Consider the following 26,285-nt stretch of genomic DNA (forward strand, 5'->3'; position numbering starts at 1 on the left):
TCGTAGGGCAGTCCTCTGAGGAAGTGTTAGATCCCTTTGAAATCTGTCCAAACTCTTTCTTGTGCTGGGGAAAGTCAATTACATATTTCAAGCAACCCCACATGTCATACGAGTATCTTGTACGTGTTTGTGTACTCGTGTATGTGAACTTACATCTCAGACTTCAACTTCTCGCTCCCCACCCTTATCAATGACTGCCTGCATGGCCTTGGGCAAGTTGCTTTCCCTCTTCAAAGCTCAGTTTCTGCATCTATAAAATGGACATAATGCTACCTACCTCATGGGGTTAGTGATCACATTTAAGGAGCTAATATGTGGAAATTGCTTACACAGTACCTATCACATAATAAGGGTTTAATAAGTGTTTGATGTAATTGTTTTGATTATTACTACTATTACTAAAATAATAATTACTACAATAATGATTCTTATTCTCTATATTAGTATTATTTTTGAAAATGGGCACGGATTATGTCTATGTAACACTTTTGGCACAATATCTAGCATTATATCACACACAAATTAGAGAATTCATGTTATTAAGGATGAAAAAATATTTTTACTGACCCTTCAATTCTTCGTAAGTAACTGCAAAAGAAGCCATTATCCCAACACATGAAATAAAAAAGAAAATTCAGTTCCTCTGGAGTTTGTTTTTGGAGGTAGCCACAGGATACCTAAATTTTTTTTTCTTTTCAGAGAGACCGAGGGGCTCACTAGGTTGACCAGGCTGGTCTTGAACTCCTGGTCTCAAGCCATCCTCCCACCTCAGCCTCCCAAAGTGCTGGGATTACATGCATGAGCCACCACATCCAGTCTACCTAAAATATTGAATGCTGTTAATAAATCTCCTGAGGCCAGCATAAGAAGGTGATGGGCAAAACTAATGCAGGTATGTTTTTCTGGCTTTTTCATGTATTGGGCCAAACTTTGAAAAGCACTTACTATTAATGGCTAACTTGCAAAATTTGTGATTTATTAAAAGCAGATTTTAATTGTTTTACCTAAAAATAATAGGCCTCTGATCTGCCAAAGATGAAGATTTAATTTCTAGGTGTTCCCCACAATACCTAGAAACATCAGTGGAATCGATTATTAAACACTTTAGAACTATTCTCATCAAAGTTCTTTAATATATAATACAGCAAAAGAAAAGTTTCTTTTCTAAAGGCTTCTCTACACTTTTTTTAATAGTTGAATTTCATTTCTGAAGGCTCCTAAAAAGAATAGAATTTAGATCTTTATTAAAGAGGAAATATATTTTCCATGTTTAATTTAAATTACATTCCATCAGTAATTTGCAATCTTAGCCTACACGGAATTTCTTTTTTTTTTTGGTAGTTTTTATGTTTGGCTTTAGGAGGGGATTCCCAATAATCTCTATATAAATATTTCTAATCTCTATATAAATATTTTAACATTTCAATGTAAATTAGTTTTTTAAAACTATTTTATCCATAAAAATAATGAATTTGCATGGCTGAGGGTGAAATAATGTGTTACCAGGACCCGTCAGTTTGGGGGGTTGTGAGTAGATCCCATCTTCATGTTCCTCCAGCCCAGCCCAAGCCTGGCTCAGGGCCTCCTCCCCCATTTGCCAGGAACCACCATCCCCAGGGATTCTATGTGCCCTGCCTGACCAGTGTTCTCCATCAGAGTTTACCAATCTTTTGTTCATTCCCTCAGAGCACAGCTAAGCAAGAGTACACTAATTTGAAAATTAACTCAAGCAAATAGAGGAACAATATCCCCAACACATTGCATTTTAACATAGGGTTTCCTGGACACACTGTTTCAACCCAAGAGTTGGGCTAATAGTAGGAGTTCCATCTGCTAAAATACGGCTGTCAGCTTCAGAGGGAAATTCATGAACGTCTTCGTAGTTTGTTTTTACGTTTCACTTGGCACTGTTTCTAAAATTTCCTCTGAAGCCAAAAAATAAGTTATTTCCCAGCACACTGGGCACTTTTCATTTATCATTGGATTGATTTTTGTAACTTGCAGTAGGAGCTGAAATCGACCAGGGGGTTCTTATCCAACAGACAGCAGCAAAACTCTTTGTGTATCTGCGTTCCTTTCAACAAGCGTGACTTCCTCAATGGCATCATTCGTGAGCGTAACACAGAGCTCAGCAATAACGTTTCTTCACTAACCCTACCAGGTATCCAATATAGGATATTACTTCCTTGCACTGTTTTCCGACTCCTGGCAGATATTAATCATTGGGATTTGGGAACAAGGAAATAGAATTTCTGAGAATGCTTGGGAATTCCCAAATTCATATGATTTTCATAACACTTCACTTACAAGTTTTTGAAAAATAATAAGTGACTATAATAACAAACAAATAGTCGTTTTTTTCTGTAACAGGATTATATGAAAAGTTTTAGTAGTCTTCTGTTTTAAAAAGATATGATAACAAATGATGATTTATTATTATTATGAGCCAACATATTGTAACAAGATTATAAAATCCAATAGCATTAATAGAGAAAACATTAAAAAGAAATGAATATTATCACAAAATAAATGCTAAAGAAAAGTCCTTTAAAGATTGAAAGGTAACACCACAAATACTTAATGCTTTAATCATTGTTTACATGACATTGTTAAACAAGGCATCAATCATCCCCTCCAATACCATTTAAATAACATAACATTCTGATCTCCTGGCAAGATGAATAGCACTAGAAAGAAGCAACTGTCAAAATTGCCGATTTAAGGGCATATTTTGTTTCTAAAACTTGGCATTTCTTAGAAAACCTCTCATAGGATTTGTAAAACATATACTATGCCTATGAACACATTAATATTTATTTGCAGGAATGGTTCACTGTTAGCAGTGGACAAGGCCATGAACACACACTTGTAACACAGCAACAGATACAAGAAAGTCTGACTGAGGCTCCTTTACTGCTCCTGTCCTGTTCACCTTAACTTTCATCTCCACATGTCAGTGCTTCCTCATCTTGCTTGACTTGAAGTCAGTGCATTTCTTCAAGCCAGTAAGTTCTCTATACTGACTATTAAGCTGTAATTTTCACAGGAAAATTAGAATGTTCCTTCCCATTTTCCTAATTTCTCAACTGATTTTTCTCAGAATTCAGAATCCATAAATATTGAAATGCCAGGAGAGAATTTCCAAATGGAAATGCTGTTCCCTTTGTCCATTTTCAGAAGAAACCGTAGGATAGTGTTATCCTTCTCTTCTCCAATTTTTTTTTTCCTGCAAACTTATGGTTATCACCTCTTTAAGTGAGTAACTCACAATTTTGCCTCCCCTGCAAATGGTCCCAAAATAGTGAAGTGGGTCCTCTTTAGCTGTGTCTTTAGTACATAATCCTGCATTTCTGACCATATGCAGGGAGTGTGACCCAGGGAAGGATCCGTGACTCAATGGGATTTCTCTTGCTGTCTCTAGAATTTGAACACCGGAACCCAGACGTACAGAGGCTGGGAGCCATCGTGGTGTGCTATATTGATGATGGCAGCAGTGGGTGGTGTGGGGGCAGTTAATTGACAGCTACCTGTTGCCGACATCCCAGGAACTGCCTGAACCTCCTCTTTCCCAGTCATAAGATATCTAAGATTCTGCAGTATTCTTCATTAAATCCTAGCATGGTTTAAGCTAGCCAGAATTAGGTTCTGTTGCTTTCAATCAACAGAACCTTAGCTAATACATTGTTATTTCCTGGTCTTTGTTCCTTTAATTTTCCAGGAAAAGAAGGGAAAATGGCTTACTGGTTTTAAAAAGAGACAAGGGACAACATACCATTTATGCAAAATTTAGAAGCACTCAAAGGAAACTCTGGAAAGTTCCTGAGACATATATAGGTAGGATCAGCATAAAACTTGAACAGTGTATCTAGATCATGGTTGCCATGGTTGCCTTGACACAATGAACATCTGTATCAAGATCATATTTTCTTGGTGGGACAGAGAGAAGCACAAGGCGGGACTCACATTTACAGTAATCCTTGTTTTCCAGGGACCCTACAAACCGGTTTGTCCAGAGCTGTTCATCTTAAGTTTGTTATCCCACCATAATTATAAATAGATCCTCATTTTCTCTCAAGAATATCCCACTTTGGATGATAATTTCTGTGACTACCCATTAAGAATATTTAATAACTATAGAAAACTGCTTCTCTATATTTTTTGTATGTTTGAAACATTTTATAACAAAAATATCTTTAAAGTTATCACCTACACAGAATATAGCTGCCAAATGCTCCTACTCTGCTATTCTAACCATGAATCCCTCTGGGGCCCCTTCCTCTAACGGCACTTGTGAGGATGAAATGAAATAAGCTCTATGAAGTGCCCAACAGTGACCAACACTGAATAAAATACAGCCACCATAGGTGGCCTTCCCTTATGTTCACCAAACTCCTGATAAGTTATTCGGTGATGTTTTCATCTTAATATTTTATGTAGATTATACATTCATCTGATTCAAAATGCAAAAGGTACAAAAGCGTATACAGTTAAAAGTTTCCCAACCCACTACCATTTATCTCCCTGGAGGCAACTGTTTCCAGATTTTTGAATATCCTTAAAGAATATCATATGTATGGAAAAGAAAGATTATATATTTATATGCATCTGTGTATGCATTTTCCTATGAGAGGCTCACAAAATCTCCTTGAAGATATATCATTATTACAAATACCCCTCAATTTACAATGGGGTTATATTCCAATAAACTTATGAAAATACTGTAAGCTGAAAATGCACTTAATACACTTAACCTACTAAACATCATAGCTTAGCTCGGCCTACCTTAAACACTCACATTAACCTACAGTTAGGCAAAATCATCTAACAGAAAGCCCATTTTATAATAAAGTGGGCTTTGAATATCTCATGTAATATAATGAATACTGTACTGAAATTGGAAAACAGAATGATTGTATGAGTACTCAAAGTACAGCTTCTGCTGAATGTGTATTGCTTTCAAACTATCTTAAAGTTGAAAAATCGTAAGTCAAAATATTCTAAGTCAGGGATTGTTTGTACTTCTACTTTACATGATGAAATTGAGCCTTGAAAAGATTAAGTGACTCGCCCAAGGTCACACTGGCAGTTAAATAGTGAAACTTGGATCCAAATTGTTCAGTCACTACATGTATTGTCTTGAAATTTGAAAAAGAGGAAGAGGAATTAAACTACTACATTGAAGGACTATTTTAGGCATAGAAGAAGCAGATGCCTTCATGTCCAAGTGATTGTGAAAAGCCCACTTGCCCCAAAATATGTCTCCTGGTCATATGAAATTCCACCATTTCAGATTTTTACCTGGGGATTTAGAGTAATCTGCTGTTTTCCTAGAGCTCCCCTAAAATAGAAATAGAAAATTTTGGAAGGCTAAATATATGCTAACATTGGAAAACTCATTTTCTCCCCTTCGTAAGGCAAGGTACTGAAGGAGGGGGCCCTACGGGCTGTGCAGGGACATCCTGGAGGCATGGGGAGAAGAAACTGAAAGGCAAGTTTGTATGGAACAAAGAATACCGATCTCAGGATTCTCCCTTGAACCTGCCCTAACTTTGTTCAAATAGACTTAGCCACTGACCTGCTGTCAAAAGACCACAGCCAATCTGACTTGTTTTCAATATAATGATGAATATTGATTTGGTCCCTTCATCCAACATTCTCAGCTGGATCTTTTTTGACCAAGGATATACATTACTAGGTGAGTACAGGCAGTTAATTCTTCCACACGGGACTTGGCAGTTTCTCAGTTAACCAGAATCACCCACCTTAACATCTGCCAGTTTATACCCCAAGTCCTGACCAGTGCCCCCTACCTGCTATGCCTCATGTTTTCAATAGAGCATAAAATCAGAAATGAAAGATGAAACATCATAGCCAATACCACAGAAATACAAAGGATCCTAAGAAACAGCTAGGTATAATTATACACTAACTAATTGGATCATCTAGAAGAAATGGATAAATTCCCAGACACATAAAACCTACCAAGATTGACTCATGAAGAAATTTAAAAATCTGAACAGACTAATAGCAAGCAAGGAGGTTGAATCCGTAAGAAAATGTCTCCTATCAATGAAAAACCCAAAACCAGATGGCTTCCCAGATTAATTCTACCAAATATTTTAAGAAGAACTAATACCAGTCCTTCTCAAACTCTTCCAAAAAGCTGAAGTGGAGGGAATACTTCCAAACTCATCTTACAGGGCCAGCATTACCCTGATTCCAAAGGCAGACAAGAACACTACAAGAAAGGAAAATGACAGGCCAATATCCTTGATCTACATAGATGCAAAAATCCTCAACAAAATCCTAGCAAACCAAATTCAATAGCACATTGAAAGAATCATTCACCATGATCATGTCATGGTTCAACATAAGCAAATCAATACATATAATATACCATATTAGAAAAATAAAGGATAGAAACTATATGGCCATCACAATAGATATAGAAAAAGCTTTTGACAAAATTCGAAACCCTTTCATGGTGAAAAAAAAAAACACCCAACAGATCACGTATTGAGGGACTGTATCCCAACAAAATAAAGGCCATATATGACAAACCCATAGCTAACACCATGATCAATGGTGAAAAGTTGAAACTTTTCCTCTACCATCAGGAACAAGACAAGGATGCCCACAGACACCACTTCTCAGGGTAATTAGGCAAAAGAAAGAAATAAAAGGCATCTTAATAGGAAAGGAAGAAGTGAAACTGTCTCTACTGTCGGCATGATCTTGTTATATATAGAAAACCCTACAAACTTCACTAAAAAAAGGTTAGAACTCAACACAAAGAAGGGAACAATAGACACTGGGGGACTCCAAAGGTGGGAGGGAAGGATGGTGGGAGCAAGGGTTGAAAAACTACCTATCGATTACTATGCTCACTGCTTGGGTGGTGGGATCATTAGAAGCCCAAACCTCAGCACCATGCAATATACCTGTTTAAGAAACCTGTAAATCTACGCTCCTGACTCTAAAATGAAACATGCAATATTTAAAAAACAAAAACAAATAAATAAAATTTGAAAACTGTTAGAACTGAACTGATAGGTGATATCAGTAAAGTTGTAGGATACAAAATCAACATATAGAGCCTTGAACACAGCAACATCCAGCTGTCTGACACGAAAGTCTCAGGGGCAAGAAAACCTCTATATGAACTCAGAAACAATGAGCTAAGTTGTGTTTATGTCTGAAAGGATGTTAAGAACTTCATTCATGTTACATCAGAGCCAACAGAAAGAACCAACAGGAAACCTGTACCCAACAAACAGAAATGACAAGATGAAGGGAAAGCAGAGGTAAGGGCTTACCTTAGAAAGGGCAAGTGATTAGCTCAATATACAATACAATGTTTGCTCCTGAGCCAAAAATTTGTACAATAATTTGGATATTACTTGCACAACCAGAAAAATCAGCCACTCATTAGGAAAATGTGTTTCTGTAGAAGTCTTAGGACTCAGCTATCTATAATAACATGAAAAGACAATATTTTCATCCAAAATGAGTATTTTTGTTTGTCTTGGCTTGTTATTCTAACGTCAACAGCCTCTAAATAAACTGTTGAAGTACATGATATAACCACCTCTTTCTCCATCTTTCCCATTGCTCCCATAGGGTTTCAGTTGTGCAATTTCACCATTAGCAAAGCTTTTTGCTGAAATCTGGCTTTTCAAAGGGAGAGTATCCAGAAACAGAAGATGCTGATCTGGGAGGCTCTTCCTAATAGAACTGCTGCTTCAGTTTAACTTGAAAAAGCCCACACCCAGTTCCTAATGACAAACATCTGAACACCGGGTCTTCCCCTGAGCAAGACCATGCTATGCCTCCTGCTCGCTCTGTTCTATAAGCAACCCACAGATTGCTCCCTGTGAAGAGGAGCCTGCAAGGGGAGCAGCATTCCACCAGACCCTGATTTAGCAAGATATTTCCATATCATTCCCCCAACCAGGTGGAAGTCCTCCACTGCTCTTGTGTAAAAATCTAACTCATCTCGCTGAATTTCCTGATTTAAAATTCTAATTCATTTCACCAAAAGTGTGACAGAAGGAAACCAAGTACACCATCTCTCTCTTACCAAACCAAAGCTATTGCATGTGCATTCTGGGGGAAAAACATGGTCCAAATATGTTATGGAGGGGGTGCCAGCCCAGTGTCATCCTCTTACTATTGCCATAGGATCTTGGCTGATGGCATCAGAGGAAAAACAAGTTTATCGATTACTTTCAACCATTAAGCTCACTCCTCCATGAAAAATAAGTCACAAGTCCAATGTCTCTTATTAAAAGAAGCACTGCAAAATATAAAGGAGTCACAGTTTTAAAATGGGACACACGTTCTCTAAGCAGTGAACCATGTTAGAGGTGCACTGTTTACATTGTATAAAGTCCCCTGGAGGCAGGGTTAGGAAGCGCATCCGTTCTTTGGTGTTCTGGGATGAAGGAGAAAGGAAAATGTGCTGCCAGAAGTGAGTGGGAAGGAGCCCATGAGATAAAGGAAGTAAATCCATTTGCTGATTGCAATAATAATGGTAATACACGAAGCTATACATACATACATACATACATACATACATACATGCAAATTTTCACATTTTTTTAAAAAAAGAACTTAAAGCTTCCACTCATGTAATCAGCCCTTATGAACTCTCCTGATTAGCTGCAAGGAAAATCTTCCTTTCTCCTCTTTCTTGCACCATCCTGGGCTCCCTTTTGACTTGTTTTTTTTTTTTTTTTTTAACTTATAAACGATCAGCTCATATTCTGAAGTTTGTAGTCCCCTCCCGCCCCCTCTCTCTCTATACGGCTCATTTACATTGGCAGCTGTCGTGCTGCTGGGCATCCTCAAACCCACAAGTTTCCCTTTAATGTTTGAGCAGACAAACATGATCATGCACTAGGCATCACTGTGCCACTCAAAATGCTTTCTTGTTTTTTTTATTGCATCTCAGAGAAATCTCAAGGTTGCAAACCTGGAGTCAGAATTGTCTCCATGTGTCTCAGTGGGAAGAGTATCGTGTGAAGAAACAAGTTGATTCTACTAATCAAAAGGAATTTTTTTTGATATCAGGTCATCCTCCGAATGAATTTATATTACCGAGTGGAGGGTCACATGAAGAAAATGGTCAAACAGCACCACCTAGAGCAAGAGCTGAGAAGTGCAGTGGAGCCGGGCTGTGTCAGGAAAGAAAAGCAAGCTGGGGCCTGGCTCAGCGCTCTCCCCTCTGCTCCTGTCTGCACGGAAAGATTAGGATGACAGTGGCAGGAAGCCTGTGCACCTAGTATGCATCACTTGAAGGGAACACACAGATTCCAGTAAACAGTTGGAAGGAAATGTTAATACCAGGCTCTGCTAAACAATATGAAATGACTCCTAGATGAGACAAGCAACTTTCATCAAAGTTCCCTGATACCTGAAAAGACAGCCCAGGGGATCCTGCACTACATGTGGTGTATGTAAATTAAGCGGGTTTTTTTCCCCTTTGTAATCAAGGCTCATACACAAACAAAATCACACTTTAGAAACGGCCTATTTCAACTTGTAACTAGCTTGCTTTCAGGGGCTCCAGGTCAAAAAGAAATAGAGCACAAAGACGCTTTCTCCTTAGGGATCATACACAAATTCACTCTGTCCGTTTCTTTCCCACATGGAGCAACAAAGCCGTCAGACCTCTCCATCCACACATCGGGTCCTTCCTGATTAAAGTGAGATAAATCACAGCCCTCTCTCTCTAGATGGCAGGCGACAAGAGGGGGATGCTTGCCTCAAGAAGTCCTCCCCATCCCTCTGCATTCATGCAAGCCCGAGCGGAGAGATGCAAGAAATTACGGATGCATTTTAATTCCCCAGACCCTGCAATTAAAAATGGAAATTTTTTGGCCACGCCTGTTGGCTCACGCCTGTAATCCCAGCACTTTCAGAGGCCGAGGTCGGCGGATCACCTGGGGTCAGGAGTTCGAGACCAGCCTGGCCAACATGGTGAAACCCTGTCTCTACTAAAAATACAAAAAATTAGCTAGGAATGGTGGTGGGCGCCTGTAGTCCCAGCTACTCGGGAGGATGAGGCAGGAGAATCACTTGAACCCGGGAGGCAAAGTTTGCAGTGAGCCAAGATCGCACCACTGCACTCCACTCTGGGTGACAAAGGAAGACTTCATCTCAAAAAATGTTTTTAAAAAATGGAAGTGTTGTTCATTCATTTGTAAATGTGTTTTGGTAAAAGAGGGGCAGTTTAAGCAACCCTTTCTATTGTCTACATTGTTAAAATTCATCCGACATGGACTCTTGACTCCGTTTTGCCTGGGCAGACCCAATTCAAGCATTTACAACAGTTATAACCTCCTCAAATCAAAAAGAGGAATCAGCATTATTGCTAAGTTCAAATAAGGTCTTGTTTTATTTCATTTTTATTTTTGAATGCAGCCATTCCTCCAGGTGCTGTCATCAGGTAAGATTGTCAGTCCTGATTAGGTAAAGGTATTATTACAAAATGCAATTCTTAAAAATTCAGTGTCTAACTACAATTTTAATAAGCCTTTCCCCCTCCCCTATGTATTCTCCCTTAGACACCCCTTCTCAAATTTAAAATCACAGAAACTAAAATATGATGCCTAAAGAGAGCCTAGCGACTGCCAGTCCTCTAATTTGATGAGTGGGAGTACTGAAGCCCAGAGGAGGTCAAGTAATTTGTTCCCAATGTCTTAGATAAGAAGAAAATGACCAGCTGGGAAATCCCACTCATGTCAAGGCAGAGGCACAGGGCCACAGACTGTGGTTGAATTGTGCCACACTCCTACATCCTTCTTTAGGAATCACAGAACATTCCTGTGTTGAGTCGGAGTCACTGACTTCCTTTTCAGGCTGATTGAGCTCTGTCCTTACAGGCTGCGACAAGAAGTTTTGGTATTATGCTACACCAAGACCATTTATCTAGTTCAAGAAATGCACAGTCCTTAGAGCCCAGCAACTTTCCCCATGTCCAGTAAATGTAGCTTCTCCATTTGAAGCTGTCAGAATGGAGCCTTCTGGCTTATCTTGATTTTGATTTGTGCAAGAATGAATGGTTGTGCTAAGACAGCTTTCCTAGCTGATAGAGAGCGAAACTTTTTTCTCATAATCTATAAAAAAATTAAATTAGAACTTTTTTCTCATAATCTGTGAAAAAATATTAAATTAAATCTGGCTCGTCTTGATTTTGATTTGTGCAAGAATGAATGGTTGTGCTAAGACAGCTTTCCTAGCTGATAGTGAGCAAAACTTTTTTCTCATAATCTATAAAAAATATTAAATTAGAAGCATAGAGTTTATTTCATGACTTTTATCTTCCTGCAATTTTCTTGTGGGCATAAATGATTTGTTTTTATCCTGCCTGCCCCCCAATCCCTTTTCCAAGAGACTAAAAGAGTATCTAGTGCAAAGTGGAGACTCAAATATTTTTTAATAAACAGTGATCCCAGCCACCCAGTGCATGTTGCCAAATGCCAACCCCATAAATAATCAAACACATCATCTCATTCAGCAAATCAAAATCAAGTGCTACCTATTTTTTTAAGTTTTCATAGCCCTTGGGCATCTGCTTTCTCAGCATTTCCCAAACTTGAGTCATTCTCATCCTGCCTTCCTAATTTTGATCTGTCAATTACCTCTACTATTATTTATTTCATATATTTTTAAATAGACCCACTTTTGAAACTTAAATACACGCCTTTTAAAAGGAAGCTTTCTTACTACTATACATCAAAAGCCATTATTACTTGTTCTAAGTACTCATAACAAGATGGTCACAACTATTAAAATTTACTAATGTGCATCCACATACTCTCTAAATTCATGGAGCATCTGCACACCCTTTAAGAAACAATTCTGCATTACTCACTCAATTTTCTTGACATCCTTCTGAGGCAGGACAAACCTTGGGCCCAAAGAATTGAGGTAGGAGTCCAAGCATGTTGCCAGCCACATAAAGGCAAACCTTGGCTCGGAAGTCAGGACTACCAGCCACTAGGTTATGGTTCATGCTCTTTCCTCTGCTCTCCAGAACCTCCTATCTCCAAGTGTAGTTAGCAGCCCAGATGCAGCAGCATCCTCTAGAGACTTGTTAAAAATGCAGAAGCTCAGGCTCCACCCCAGGCCTATGCAGACTGAATCTGCATTTTAACAAGGTCCAGGTAATTCACGTGCACATTAAGTTTGAAAAGGCCTGGTCTAGATCAGCGGTTCTCTAACTTAGCAGCACATTAGAACCATCTGTAGAGACTTTAAAAATACCAGTGCCTGGGCTTCACCTCCCAGAGAATCTGACTTAAGTGTCTGGGGTTTGCCCTGAGTCTAGGTATTTTTAAAAACTCCTCAGCTTATACAAAGCTGGCAGGGCCGGGCACAGTGGCTCATGCCTATAATCCCAGCAGTTTGTGAGGCCAAAGTGGGCAGATTGCTTGAGTCCAGGAGTTTGAGATTAGCCTGGGCTAAAACCCCATCCCTACAAAAAAAAAAAAAATACAAAAAGTAGTTGGACATGGTGGTGGCACATACCTGTAGTCCCGGCTACTCAGGAGGCTGAGTCCTCGCTTGAACCCAGGAGGTCACGGTCTGGTCAACAGAGCAAGACTCTGTATCAAAACAAACAAACAAACAAACAAAAAATGCTAGCAGCTTACCAGCTAGGGAGGCCTGTAGAGGCAAGTTTTCCAAATGGGGCTACATTAGTTGTTCCAGAACTTTAGCTGCATCAAAACCACCTGGATGGCTTGTTCAGCTACAGAGGGTCTGGCCATGCCCCTAGAGTTTCCAGCTGAGGGTCTGGAATGAGGCCCGATGATTTGCATTTCTAACAATCTCCAGGTGATGCTGATGCTGTGGGTCCAGGGACCACATTTTGAGAATCTATGCTAAATGAATCGGAGAAGACCAAAGCTCAAACTTATTCCAAGAACTTTTCAAGGCCCACCTGCAAGTTGTAGTGGAAGTAAGCATCTAAGGGTGCAAAAAAGTTTCACTGTAGACTAAGGCCTTTTACCTGAGCTCTCAAATGTTCACATTTCTCTTATCAACCTAAATAACAAACAGAGAGAGGCTCTCCACAAGAAAAAGATATTCGTTTGGAAACAGAGCCTTGCAATAGAAACAGGCAAGCCAGAGTAAACTATATGCATATTCACGGAGGTAAAGGAAGACAAAAGAAAAAATGAGGAAGATTATATGATCATTTGGAAATGATTATCCTTGGCTACAAAGATCAATAACAAAGGTGATGCCAGGCCCAGGTTGGACAGGCAGTTGTTGGGCAAATATCCTTCAGAAGCATTGTTGTGTGCAAAGTTGCAATGGGCTTTGTGCAAGATTGTGTTTTTTGCAGTCTTCTGTGATAAGTTTTTGTTATCAGGCATACAAGCCCAAGAATCCTTTATTGCATGGCCTTCCCTGGCTCTATTTGTCAGGGTTTTGGTTAGGGGAGGGGTATTTTTAACACTCTCAATGTAAAAAATGCCATAAGGTAGGTACCCCAATTGCTTGTTTCGTCTTCATAAAATAACTTTTCCACCCGAACAAAGTCTACACATAAATTGTAAAAATACCCTGGCATGCAGTCCCTGGAAAAGTCTGAAGTCATTCTCGGGGTTCCCACCCAGGTGGGCAAGCGTAGCCACCACAGATAAACACAAAGTAGGGGTCCCCGCTGGGGTTCAGCGGCAGGCAGTGGCCCTGGTTCTGATATTTGGCTGAAAACACAGCTCCTCTTTGTCACCCTCAGGACATTTCAGCTATTTCCTAGATAATAATCTCACTTCACCCTGCACAAAACAGGCACATGATCATGTCACTCTGACCTGGTTTGAGTCCAAGGAGAATTTTGTTTTTAAAATAATTTAGGTTAGTAGTTAAAACATGAACTTTGGGCCAGGAGTGGTGGCCCATGCCTATAATCCCAGCACTTCGTGAGGCCAAAGTGGGCAGATTGCTTGAGTCCAGGAGTTTGAGACTAGCCTGGGCTAAAACCCAATCCCTACAAAAAAAAAAATACAAAAAGTAGTTGGGCATGGTGGTGGCACATACCTGTAGTCCCGGCTACTCAGGAGGCTGAGTCCTTGCTTGAACCCAGGAGGTCACGGTCTGGTCAACAGAGCAAGACCCTGTATCAAAACAAACAAACAAACAAACAAAAAATGGTAGCAGCTTACCAGCTAGGGAGGCCTGTAGAGGCAAGTTTTCCAAATGGGGCTACATTAGTTGTTCCAAAACTTTAGCTGCATCAAAACCACCTGGATGGCTTGATCAGCTACAGAGGGTCTGGCCATGCCCCTAGAGTTTCCAGCTGAGGGTCTGGAATGAGGCCCGATGATTTGCATTTCTAACAATCTCCAGGTGATGCTGATGCTGTGGGTCCAGGGACCACATTTTGAGAATCTATGCTAAATGAATCGGAGAAGACCAAAGCTCAAACTTATTCCAAGAACTTTTCAAGGCCCACCTGCAAGTTGTAGTGGAAGTAAGCATCTAAGGGTGCAAAAAAGTTTCACTGTAGACTAAGGCCTTTTACCTGAGCTCTCAAATGTTCACATTTCTCTTATCAACCTAAATAACAAACAGAGAGAGGATCTCCACAAGAAAAAGATATTCGTTTGGAAACAGAGCCTTGCAATAGAAACAGGCAAGCCAGAGTAAACTATATGCATATTCACGGAGGTAAAGGAAGACAAAAGAAAAAATGAGAAAGATTATATGATCATTTGGAAATGACTATCCTTGGCTACAAAGATCAATAACAAAGGTGATGCCAGGCACAGGTTGGACAGGCAGTTGTTGGGCAAATATTCTTCAAAAGCATTGTTGTGTGCAAAGTTGCAATGGGCTTTGTGCAAGATTGTGTTTTTTACAGTCTTCTGTGATAAGTTTTTGTTATCAGGCATACAAGCCCAAGAATCCTTTATTGCATGGCCTTTCCTGGCTCTATATGTCAGGGTTTTGGTTAGGGTAGGGGTATTTTAAACACTCTCAATGTAAAAAATGACATAAGGTAGGTACCCCAATGACTTGTTTGGTCTTCATAAAATAATTTTTCATAAAATCTCTGTAAACGTGGAAATATCTACAACGCTATCTCTGTAAATGTGTAAACATTTACAATGCTATCTGTATAAACATGGAACTATTTACACCGCCGTCTCTATAAACATGGAAATATCTACACCGATATCTCTATAAACATGGAAATATCTACACCGCTATCTCTATAAACATGGAAATAGCTAAATCGCTATCTGTATAAACATGGAAATATCTACACTGCTGTCTCTATAAACATGGAAATATCTACACCTCTATCTGTATAAACATGGAAATATCTACACCACTGTCTCTATAAACATGGAAATATCTACAATGCTATCTCTATAAACACGCAAATATCTACATCACTGTCTCTATAAACATGGAAATATCTACACCGCTATCTCTATGAACATGGAAATATCTACACTGCTGTCTCTAGAAACAAGGAAATATCTACACCGCTATCTCTATAAACGTGGAAATATATACACCGCTATCTCTAAAAACATGGAAATATCTACACCGCTATCTCTATAAACGTGGGAACATCTACACCGCTAACTCTATAAACCTGGAAATATCTACACCGCTATAAGTATAAATGTGGAAATATCTACACCGCTATCTGTATAAACATGGAAATATCTACACCGCTATCTCTATAAACATGGAAATACTTACACTGCTATCTGTATAAACATGGAAATATTTTCAAAGCTATCTCCATAAACATGGAAATATCTACACCGCTATCTCTATAAACATGGAAATATCTACACCACTATATGTAAAACATGGAAATATCTACACCGCTGTCTGTATAAACATGGAAATATATACACGGCTATCTGTTTAAACATGGAAATATCTACACCACTGACAGTATAAACATGGAAATATCTACACCGCTATCTGTATAAACATGGAAATAACTACACAGCTGTCTCTATAAACATGGAAATATCTACACCGCTATCTGTAGAAACATGGAAACATCTACACCGCCGTCTCTATAAACCTGGAAATATCTACACCGTTATCTGTATTAATGTGGAAATACCTACAACGCTATCTGTATAGACGTGGAAATATCTACATCGCTATGTCTACAAACGTGGAAATAACTACACCGCTATCTGTATAAACATGGAAATATCTACACCGGTATGTGTATAAACGTGGAAATATCTGCACCGCTATGTGTATAAGCTTGGAAATTTCTACACCGCAATCTGTATAAAAGTGGAAATATCTTCACCGCTATCTGTATAAACTTGGAAATATCTACACAGCTATCTCTATAAACGGGGAGATATCTACACAGCTATCTGTATAAACGTGGGAATATCTACACCGCTATCCCTATAAACGTGTAAACATTTACACGGCTATCTGTATAAACATGGAAATATTTACACCGCTATCTCTAAAAACATGGAAATATCTACACCGCTATGTCTATAAACATGAAAATATTTACACCGCTATTTGTATAATCATGGAAATATTTACAGCGCTATCTGTAAAATCTTGGAAATATTTACACCGCTATGTCTATAAAAATGGAAATATCTACACCGCTATCTCCATAAACATGAAAATATCTACACTGTTGTTTGTATGAACATGAAAATATCTACAGTGCTATCTCTATAAACATAGAAATATCTACATTGCTGTCTGTATAAACGTGGAAATATCTACACAGCTATCTGTATAAACATGGAAATATCTACACCGCTATCTGTATAAACATGGAAATAACTACACGGAAAGCTGTATAAACATGGAAAAACTAGACAGTCATCTCTATAAACATGGAAATATCTATACCGCTATCTGTATAAACATGGAAATACCCACACCGCTATCTGTATAAACATGGATATACCCACACCGATATCTGTATAAAGATGGAAATATCTGCACCGCTGTCTTTATAAACATGGAAATATCTGCAACTCTATCTGTGTAAACATAGAAATATCTACACGGCTATTTGTGTAAACATGGAAATATCTGCACCACTATCTGTATAAAGATGGAAATATCTACACCACTATCTGTAAAACGTGGAAATATCTACACCGCTCTCTTTATAAACTTGGAAATATCTACAAGGATATCTGTATAAACATGGAAATATCTGCACCGCTATCTGTATAAACAAGGAAATATCTACACTGCCATCTGTATAAACATGGAAATACCTACACCACTATCTAAATAAATATGGAAATATCCACACCGCTATCTCTATAAACATGGAAATACCTACACCGCTTTCTCTATAAACATGGAAATATCTACACTGCAATCTCTATATACATGGAAATATCTACACCGCCATCTTTATAAACATGAAAATATCTAAACCGCGATCTTCAGAAACATGGGTGTATCTACACCTCCATCTGTATAAACATGGAAATATCTACACCACTATCTGTATAAACTTGGAAATATGTTAACTGCCATGTGTATAAACATGGAAATACCTACCCGGCCATCTGTATAAAGATGGAAATATCTACACCGCAATCTGTATAAATATGGAAATACCTACACCGCTACCTCTATAGACATGTAAATATCTACACCGCTATCTGTATAAACATGGAAATAACTACACTGCCATCAGTAGAAAGAAGGAAATATCTACACCGCGAGCTCTATAAACATGGAAATATCTACACTGCTATCTCTATAAACATGGAAATACCAACACCGTTATCTGTATAAACATGGAAATATCTACACCGCTATCTCTATAAGCACGAAAATACTTACACCACCATCTCTATAGGCATGGAAATATTTACACCGCCATCTCTATAAACATAGAAATAACTACACCGCCATACCTATAAACATGGAAATATCTACACCGCCATCTGCATATACATGGAAATATCTACACACACATCTGTATAAACATGGAAATATCTACACTGCCATCTGTATAAACTTAGAAATATCTACACTGACATCTGTACAAAGATGGAAATGTCTACAAAGCGATCTGTATAAACATGGGAATTTCAACACCGCTACCTGTATAAACATGGAAATATCTACACCACTATCAGTATCAACATGCAAATAACTACACCGCAATCTGTATAAACATGGAAATATCTACAATGCTATCTCTGTAAACATGGAAATATCTACAAAGCTATCTGTGTAAACTTGGAAATATCTACACCGCAATCTGTGTAAATTTGGCAATACCTACACCGCAATCTGTGCAAAGATGGAAATATCTACACAGCTATCTCTGTAAACATGGAAATATCTACACAGCTATCTGTATAAACATGGAAATATCTACACTGCCATCTGTATAAACATGGAAATATCTACAGCGCCATCTGTATAAACATGGAAATATCTACACTGCCATCTGTTCAAACATGGAAATATCTACACAGCCATCTGTATAAACATGGAAATATCTACACCGCTATCTCTATAAACATGGAAATATCTACACCGTTATCTGTATAAACATGGAAATATCTACATCGCTATCTGTATAAACAGGGAAATATCTACACCGCTATCTGTATAAACATGGAAATATCTACACCGCTTTCTGTATAAAGATGGAAATATCTACACCGCTACCTGTATAAACATGGAAATATATACAATGCTATCTGTGTAAACATGGAAATATCTACACAGCTATATGTGTAAACTTGGAAATATCTACACAGCTATCTGTGTAAAAATGGAAATATCTACACAGCAATCTGTGCAAAGATGGAAATATCTACACTGCTATCTCTGTAAACATGGAAATATCTACACCGCTATCTGTATAAACATGGAAATATCTATACCGCAGTCTCTATAAACATGGAAATATCTCCACCGATATCTGTAAAAACATGAAAATATCTACACCGCTATCTGTATAATCATGGACATATCTAAACCGCAATCTGTATAAACATGGAAATATCTACCACAGTATGTGTGTAAACATGGAAATATCTACACAGCTATCTGTGTAACCTTGGAAATATCTACACAGCTATCTGTGTAAACATGGAAATATCTACATGGCAATCTGTGCAAAGATGGAAGTAACTACACCGCTATCTCTGTAAACTTGGAAATATCTACACCGCTACCTGTATAAACATGGAAATATCTACACCGCAGTCTGTATAAAAAAGGAAATATCTACACCGCCATCTGTAGAAACATGGAAATAACTACACCGCCATCTGTATAAACATGGAAATACCTACACCGCTATCTGTATAAATATGGAAATATCTACACGGCTATCTTTATAAACATGGAAATACCTACACCGCTTTCTATATAAACATGAAAATATCTACACTGCTATCTCTATATACATGGAAATATCTACACCTCCATCTCTATAATCATGAAAATATCTACACCGCCATCTTCAGAAACATGAGTGTATCTCCACCGCCATCTGTATAAACATGGAAATATCTACCCCACTATCTGTATAAACATGGAAATATCATCACTGTCATCTGTATAAACATGGAAATATCTACACCGCCATCTGTATAGAGATGGAAATATCTACACCGCAATCTGTATAAATATGGAAATAACTACACCGCTATCTCTATAGACATGGAAATATCTACACCGCTATCTGTATAAACATGGAAATATCTACACTGCCATCTGTATAAAGATGGAAATATCTACACCGCGAGCTGTATAAACATGGAAATATCTACACCGCTATCTGTATAAAGATGGAAATACCAACACCGCTATCTCCATAAACATGGAAATACCTACACCGCTATCTCTATAAACAGGAAAATACTTACACCACCATCTCTATCAACATGGAAATATTTACACCGCCATCTCTATAAACTTAGAAATAACTATACCGCCATCTCAATGAACATGGAAATATCTACACCGCTATCTGCATAAACATGGACATATCTACACAGACATCTGTATAAACATGGAAATATCTACTCCGCCATCTCTATAAACATGAAAATATCTACACCGCCATCTTCAGAAACATGGATGTATCTACACCGCCATCTGTATAAACATGGAAATATCTACACCACTATCTGTATAAACATGGAAATATCTTCACTGCCATCTGTATGAACATTGAAATATCTACACTGCCATCTGTATAAAGTTGGAAATATCTGCACCGCAATCTGTATAAATATGGAAATACCTACAACGCTATCTGTATAGACATGGAAATTTCTACACCGCTATCTGTATAAACAAGGAAATATCTACACTGCCGTCTGTATAAAGATGGAAATATCTACACCGCGAGCTGTATAAACATGGAAATATCTACACCGCTATCTGTACAATCATGGAAATACCAACACCGTTATCTGTATAAACATGGAAATATCTACACCGCTATCTCTATAAACATGAGAATACTTATACCATCATCTCTATAAACATGGAGATATTTACACCGCAATCTCTATAAACATAGAAATAACTACACCACCATCTCTATAAACATGGAAATATCTACACCGCCATCTGCATAAACATGGAAATATCTACACAGACATCTGTATAAACATGGAAATATCTACACTGCCGTCTGTATAAACTTGGAAATATCTACACTGACATCTGTAGAAAGATGGAAATGTCTACAAAGTGATCTGTATCAACATGGGAATTTCTACACCGCTACCTGTATAAACATGGAAATATCTACACCGCTATCTGTATCAACATGGAAATAACTACACCACAATGTGTATAAACATGGAAATATGTACAATGCTATCTCTGTAAACATAGAAATATCTACACAGCTCTCTGTGTAAACTTCGAAATATCTACACCGCTATCTGTGTAAATTTGGCAATACCTAAACCGCAATCTATGCAAAGATGGAAATACCAACACCGCTATCTCTGTAAACATGGAAATAACTACACCGATATCTGTATAAACATGGAAATATCTACACTGCCATCTGTATAAACATGGAAATACCTACACCGCTTTCTCTATAAACATGAAAATATCTACACTGCTATCTCTATATACATGGAAATATCTACATCTCCATCTCTATAAACATGAAAATATCTACACCGCCATCATCAGATACATGGGTGTATCTACACCGCCATCGGTATAAACATGGAAATATCTACACCACTCTCTGTATATACATGGAAATATCTTCACTGCAATCTGTATAAACATGGAAATATCTACACCGCCATCTGTATAAAGATGGAAATATCTACACCGCAATCTGTATAAATATGGAAATATCTACACCGCTATCTCTATAGACATGGAAATATTTACACCGCTGTCTGTATAAACATGGAAATATCTTAACTGCCATGTGTGTAAAGATGGAAATATCTACACCTCGAGCTGTATGAACATGGAAATATCTACACCGCCATCTGTATAAACATGGAAATACCAACACCGCTATCTGTATAAACATGGAAATATCTACACCGCTATCTCTATAAACATGAAAATACTTACACCACAATCTCTATAAACATGGAAATATTTACACCGCTATCTGTATAAATTTAGAAATAAATAGACCAACATCTCTATAAACATGGAAATATCTACACCGCTATCTGCATAAACATGGAAATATCTACAAAGACATCTGTATAAACATGGAAATATCTACACCGCCATCTCTATAAAGATGAAAATATCTACACCGCCATCTTCAGAAACATGGATGTACCTACACCGCCATCTGTATAAACATGGAAATATCTACACCACTATCTGTATAAACATGGAAATATCTTCACTGCCATCTGTATAAACATGGAAATATCTACACCGCCATCTGTATAAAGATGGAAATATCTACACCGCTATCTGTATAAACATGGAAATAACAACACCGTTATCTGTATAAACATGGAAATATCTACACCGCTATCTCTATAAACATGAAAATGCTTACACCACCATCTCTATAAACATGGAGTTATTTACAACGCTATCTCTATAAACATAGAAATAACTACACCGCATCTACATATACATGGAAATATCTACACCGCCATCTGAATAAACATGGAAATATATACACAGACATCTATATAAACATGGAAATATCTACACTGCCATCTGTATAAACTTTGAAATATCCACACTGACATCTGTAGAAAAATGGAAATCTCTACAAAGCGATCAGTGTAAACATGGGAATTTCTACACCGCTACCTGTATAAACATGGAAATATCTACACCGCTATCTGTATCAACATGGAAATAACTACACCGCAATCTGTATAAACACGGAAATATCTACAATGCTATCTCTGTAAACATGGAAATATCTACACAGCTATCTGTGTAAACTTGGAAATATCTACACCGCTATCTGTGTAAATTTGGCAATACCTGCACCGCAATCTGTTCAAAGATGGAAATAAATACACCGCTATCTCAGTAAACATGGAAATATCTATGCCGATATCTGTATAAACATGCAAATATCTACACTGCCATCTGTATAACCATGGAAATATCTACAGCGCCATCTGTATTAACATGGAAATATCTACACCGCCATCTGTACACACATGGAAATATCAACAAAGCCAACTGTATAAACATGGAAATATCTACACTGCTATCTCTATAAACATGGAAATATCTTCACCGCTATTTGTAGAAACATGGAAATATCTACATCGCTGTCTGTATAAACAGGGATATATCTCCACCGCTATCTGTATAAACATGGAAATATCTACAACGCTATCTGTGAAAACTTGGAAATATCTACACAGCAATCTGTGAAAAGATGGAAATATCTACACCGCTATCTGTATAAACATGGAAATATCTATACCGCAGTCTCTATAAACATGGAAATATCTCCACCGCTATCTCTATAAACATGAAAATATCTACACCGCTTTCTGTATAAACATGGACATATCTACACTGCAGTCTGTAAAAACATGGAAATACCTACAACGCTATGTGTGTAAACATGGAAATATCTACACAGCTATCTGTGTAAACTTGGAAATATCTTCACAGCTATCTGCATAAACATGGAAATATCTTCACGGCAATCTGTGCAAAGATGGAAATAACTACACCACTATCTCTGTAAACATGGAAATATCTACACCGCTACCTGTATAAACATGGAAATATCTACACCGCTGTCTGTATAAACAAGGAAATATCTTCACTTCTATCTGTATAAACATGGAAATATCTACACCGCCATCTGTATAAAGATGGAAATATCTACACTGCAATCTGTATAAATAAGGAAATACCTACACCGCTACCTCTATAGACATGTAAATATCTACACCGCTATCTGAATAAACATGGAAATATCTACACTGCCATCTGTATAAAGATGGAAATAACTACACTGCTATGTGTATAAACATGGAAATATCTACACCGCTTTCTGTATGAACATGGAAATACCTACACCGCTATCTGTATAAACATGGAAATATCTACACCGCTTTCTGTATGAACATGGAAATATCTACACCGCTATCTGTATAAACATGGAAATATATAAAATGCTATCTGCGTAAACATGGAAATATCTACACCGCTATCTCTATAAACATGGAAATATCTACACCGTTATCTGTATAAACATGGAAATATCTACATTGCTATCTGTATAAACAGGGAAATATCTCCACCGCTATCTGTATAAACATGGAAATATCTACACCGCTTTCTGTATAAACATGGAAATAGCTACACCGCTATCTGTATAAACATGGAAATATATACAATGCTATCTGCGTAAACATGGAAATATCTACACAGCTATCTGTGTAAACCTGGAAATATCTACACAGCTATCTGTGTAAAAATGGAAATATCTACACAGCAATTTGTGCAAAGATGGAAATATCTTCACTGCTATCTCTGTAAACATGGAAATATCTACACCGCTATCTGTATAAACATGGAAATATCTACACCGCTGTCTGTATAAAGAAGGAAATATCTACACCACCATCTGTAGAAACATGGAAATATCTACACCGCAATCTGTATAAACATGGAAATACCTACACCGCTATCTGTATAAATATGGAAATATCTACACCGCTATCTATATAAACATGGAAATACCTACACCTCTTTCTCTATAAACATGAAAATATCTACACTGCTATCTCTATATACATGGAAATATCTACACCTCCATCTCTATAAACATGAAAATATCTACACCGCCATCTTCAGAAACATGAATGTATCTACACCACCATCTGTATAAACATGGAAATATCTACACCACTATCTGTATAAACATGGAAATACCTTCACTGCCATCTGTATAAACATGGAAATATCTACACCGCCATCTGTATAAAGATGGAAATATCTACACCGCAATCGGTGTAAATATGGAAATAACTACACTGCTATCTCTGTTGACATGGAAATATGTACACCGCTATCTGTATGAACATGGAAATATCTACACTGCCATCTGTATAAAGATGGAAATATCTACACCGCGAGCTGTATAAACATGGAAATATCTACACCGCTATCTGTATAAAGATGGAAATACCGACACCGCTATCTGCATAAACTTGGAAATACCTACACCGCTATCTCTATAAACATGAAAATACTTACACCACCATCTCTATAAAGATGGAAATATTTACACCGCTATCTCTATAAACTTAGAAATAACTATACCGCCATCTCTATGAACATGGAAATATCTACACCGCTACATGCATAAACATGGAAATATCTACACAGACATCTGTATAAAAATGGAAATATCTACACCGCCATCTCTATAAACATGAAAATATCTACACCGCCATCTTCAGAAACATGGATGTATCTACACCGCCATCTGTATAAACATGGAAATATCTACACTGCAATCTCTATATACATGGAAATTTCTACAACGCCATCTCTATAAACGTGAAAATATCTACAACGCCGTCTTCAGAAACATGGTTGTATCTACACCGCCATCTGTATAAACTTGGAAATATCTACACCACTATCTGTATAAACATGGAAATATCTTCACTTCTATATGTATAAACATGGAAATATCTACACCGCCATCTGTATAAAGATGGAAATATCTACACCGCAATCTGTATAAATATGGATATAACTACACCGCTACCTCTATAGACATGTAAATATCTACACCGCTATCTGTATAAACATGGAAATATCTGCACTGCCATCTGTATAAGGATGGAAATATATACAATGCTATCTGCATAAACATGGAAATATCTACACCGCTATCTCTATAAACATGGAAATACCAACACCGTTATCTGTATAAACATGGAAATATCTACACCGCTATCTCTATAAACATGAAAATACTTACACCACCATCTCTATAAGCATGGAAATATTTACACCGCTATCTCTATAAACATAGAAATAACTACAACGCCATCCCTATAAACATGGAAATATCTACACCACCATCTGCATATACATGGAAATATCTACACACACATCTGTATAAACATGGAAATATCTACACTGCCATCTGTATAAACTTGGTAATATCTACACTGACATCTGTAGAAAGATGGAAATGTCTACAAAGCGATCTGTATAAACATGGGAATTTCTACACCGCTACCTGTATAAACATGGAAACATCTATACCACTATATGTATCAACATGGAAATAACTACACCGCAATCTATATAAACATATAAATATGTACAATGCTATCTCTGTAAACATGGAAATATCTACAAAGCTATCTGTGTAAACTTGGAAATATCTACACCGCAATCTGTGTAAATTTGGCAATATCTACACCGCAATCTGTGCAAAGATGGAAATATCTACACCGCTATCTCTGTAAACATGGAAATATCTTCACAGCTATCTCTATAAACATGGAAATGTCTACAGTGCCAACTGTATAGACATGGAAATATCTACAGCACCATCTGTATAAACATGGAAATATCTACACTGCCATCTGTACAAACATGGAAATATCTACACAGCCGTCTGTATAAAAATGGAAATATCTACACCGCTATCTCTATAAACATGGAAATATCTACACCGTTATCTGTATAAACATGGAAATATCTACATCGCTATCTGTATAAACAGGGAAACATCTCCACCGCTATCTGTATAAACATGGAAATATCTACACCGCTTTCTGTAAAAACATGGAAATATC

Source organism: Pan paniscus, chromosome 6, assembly GCF_029289425.2.
Source record: "Pan paniscus chromosome 6, NHGRI_mPanPan1-v2.0_pri, whole genome shotgun sequence".
Taxonomy (NCBI): domain Eukaryota; kingdom Metazoa; phylum Chordata; class Mammalia; order Primates; family Hominidae; genus Pan; species Pan paniscus.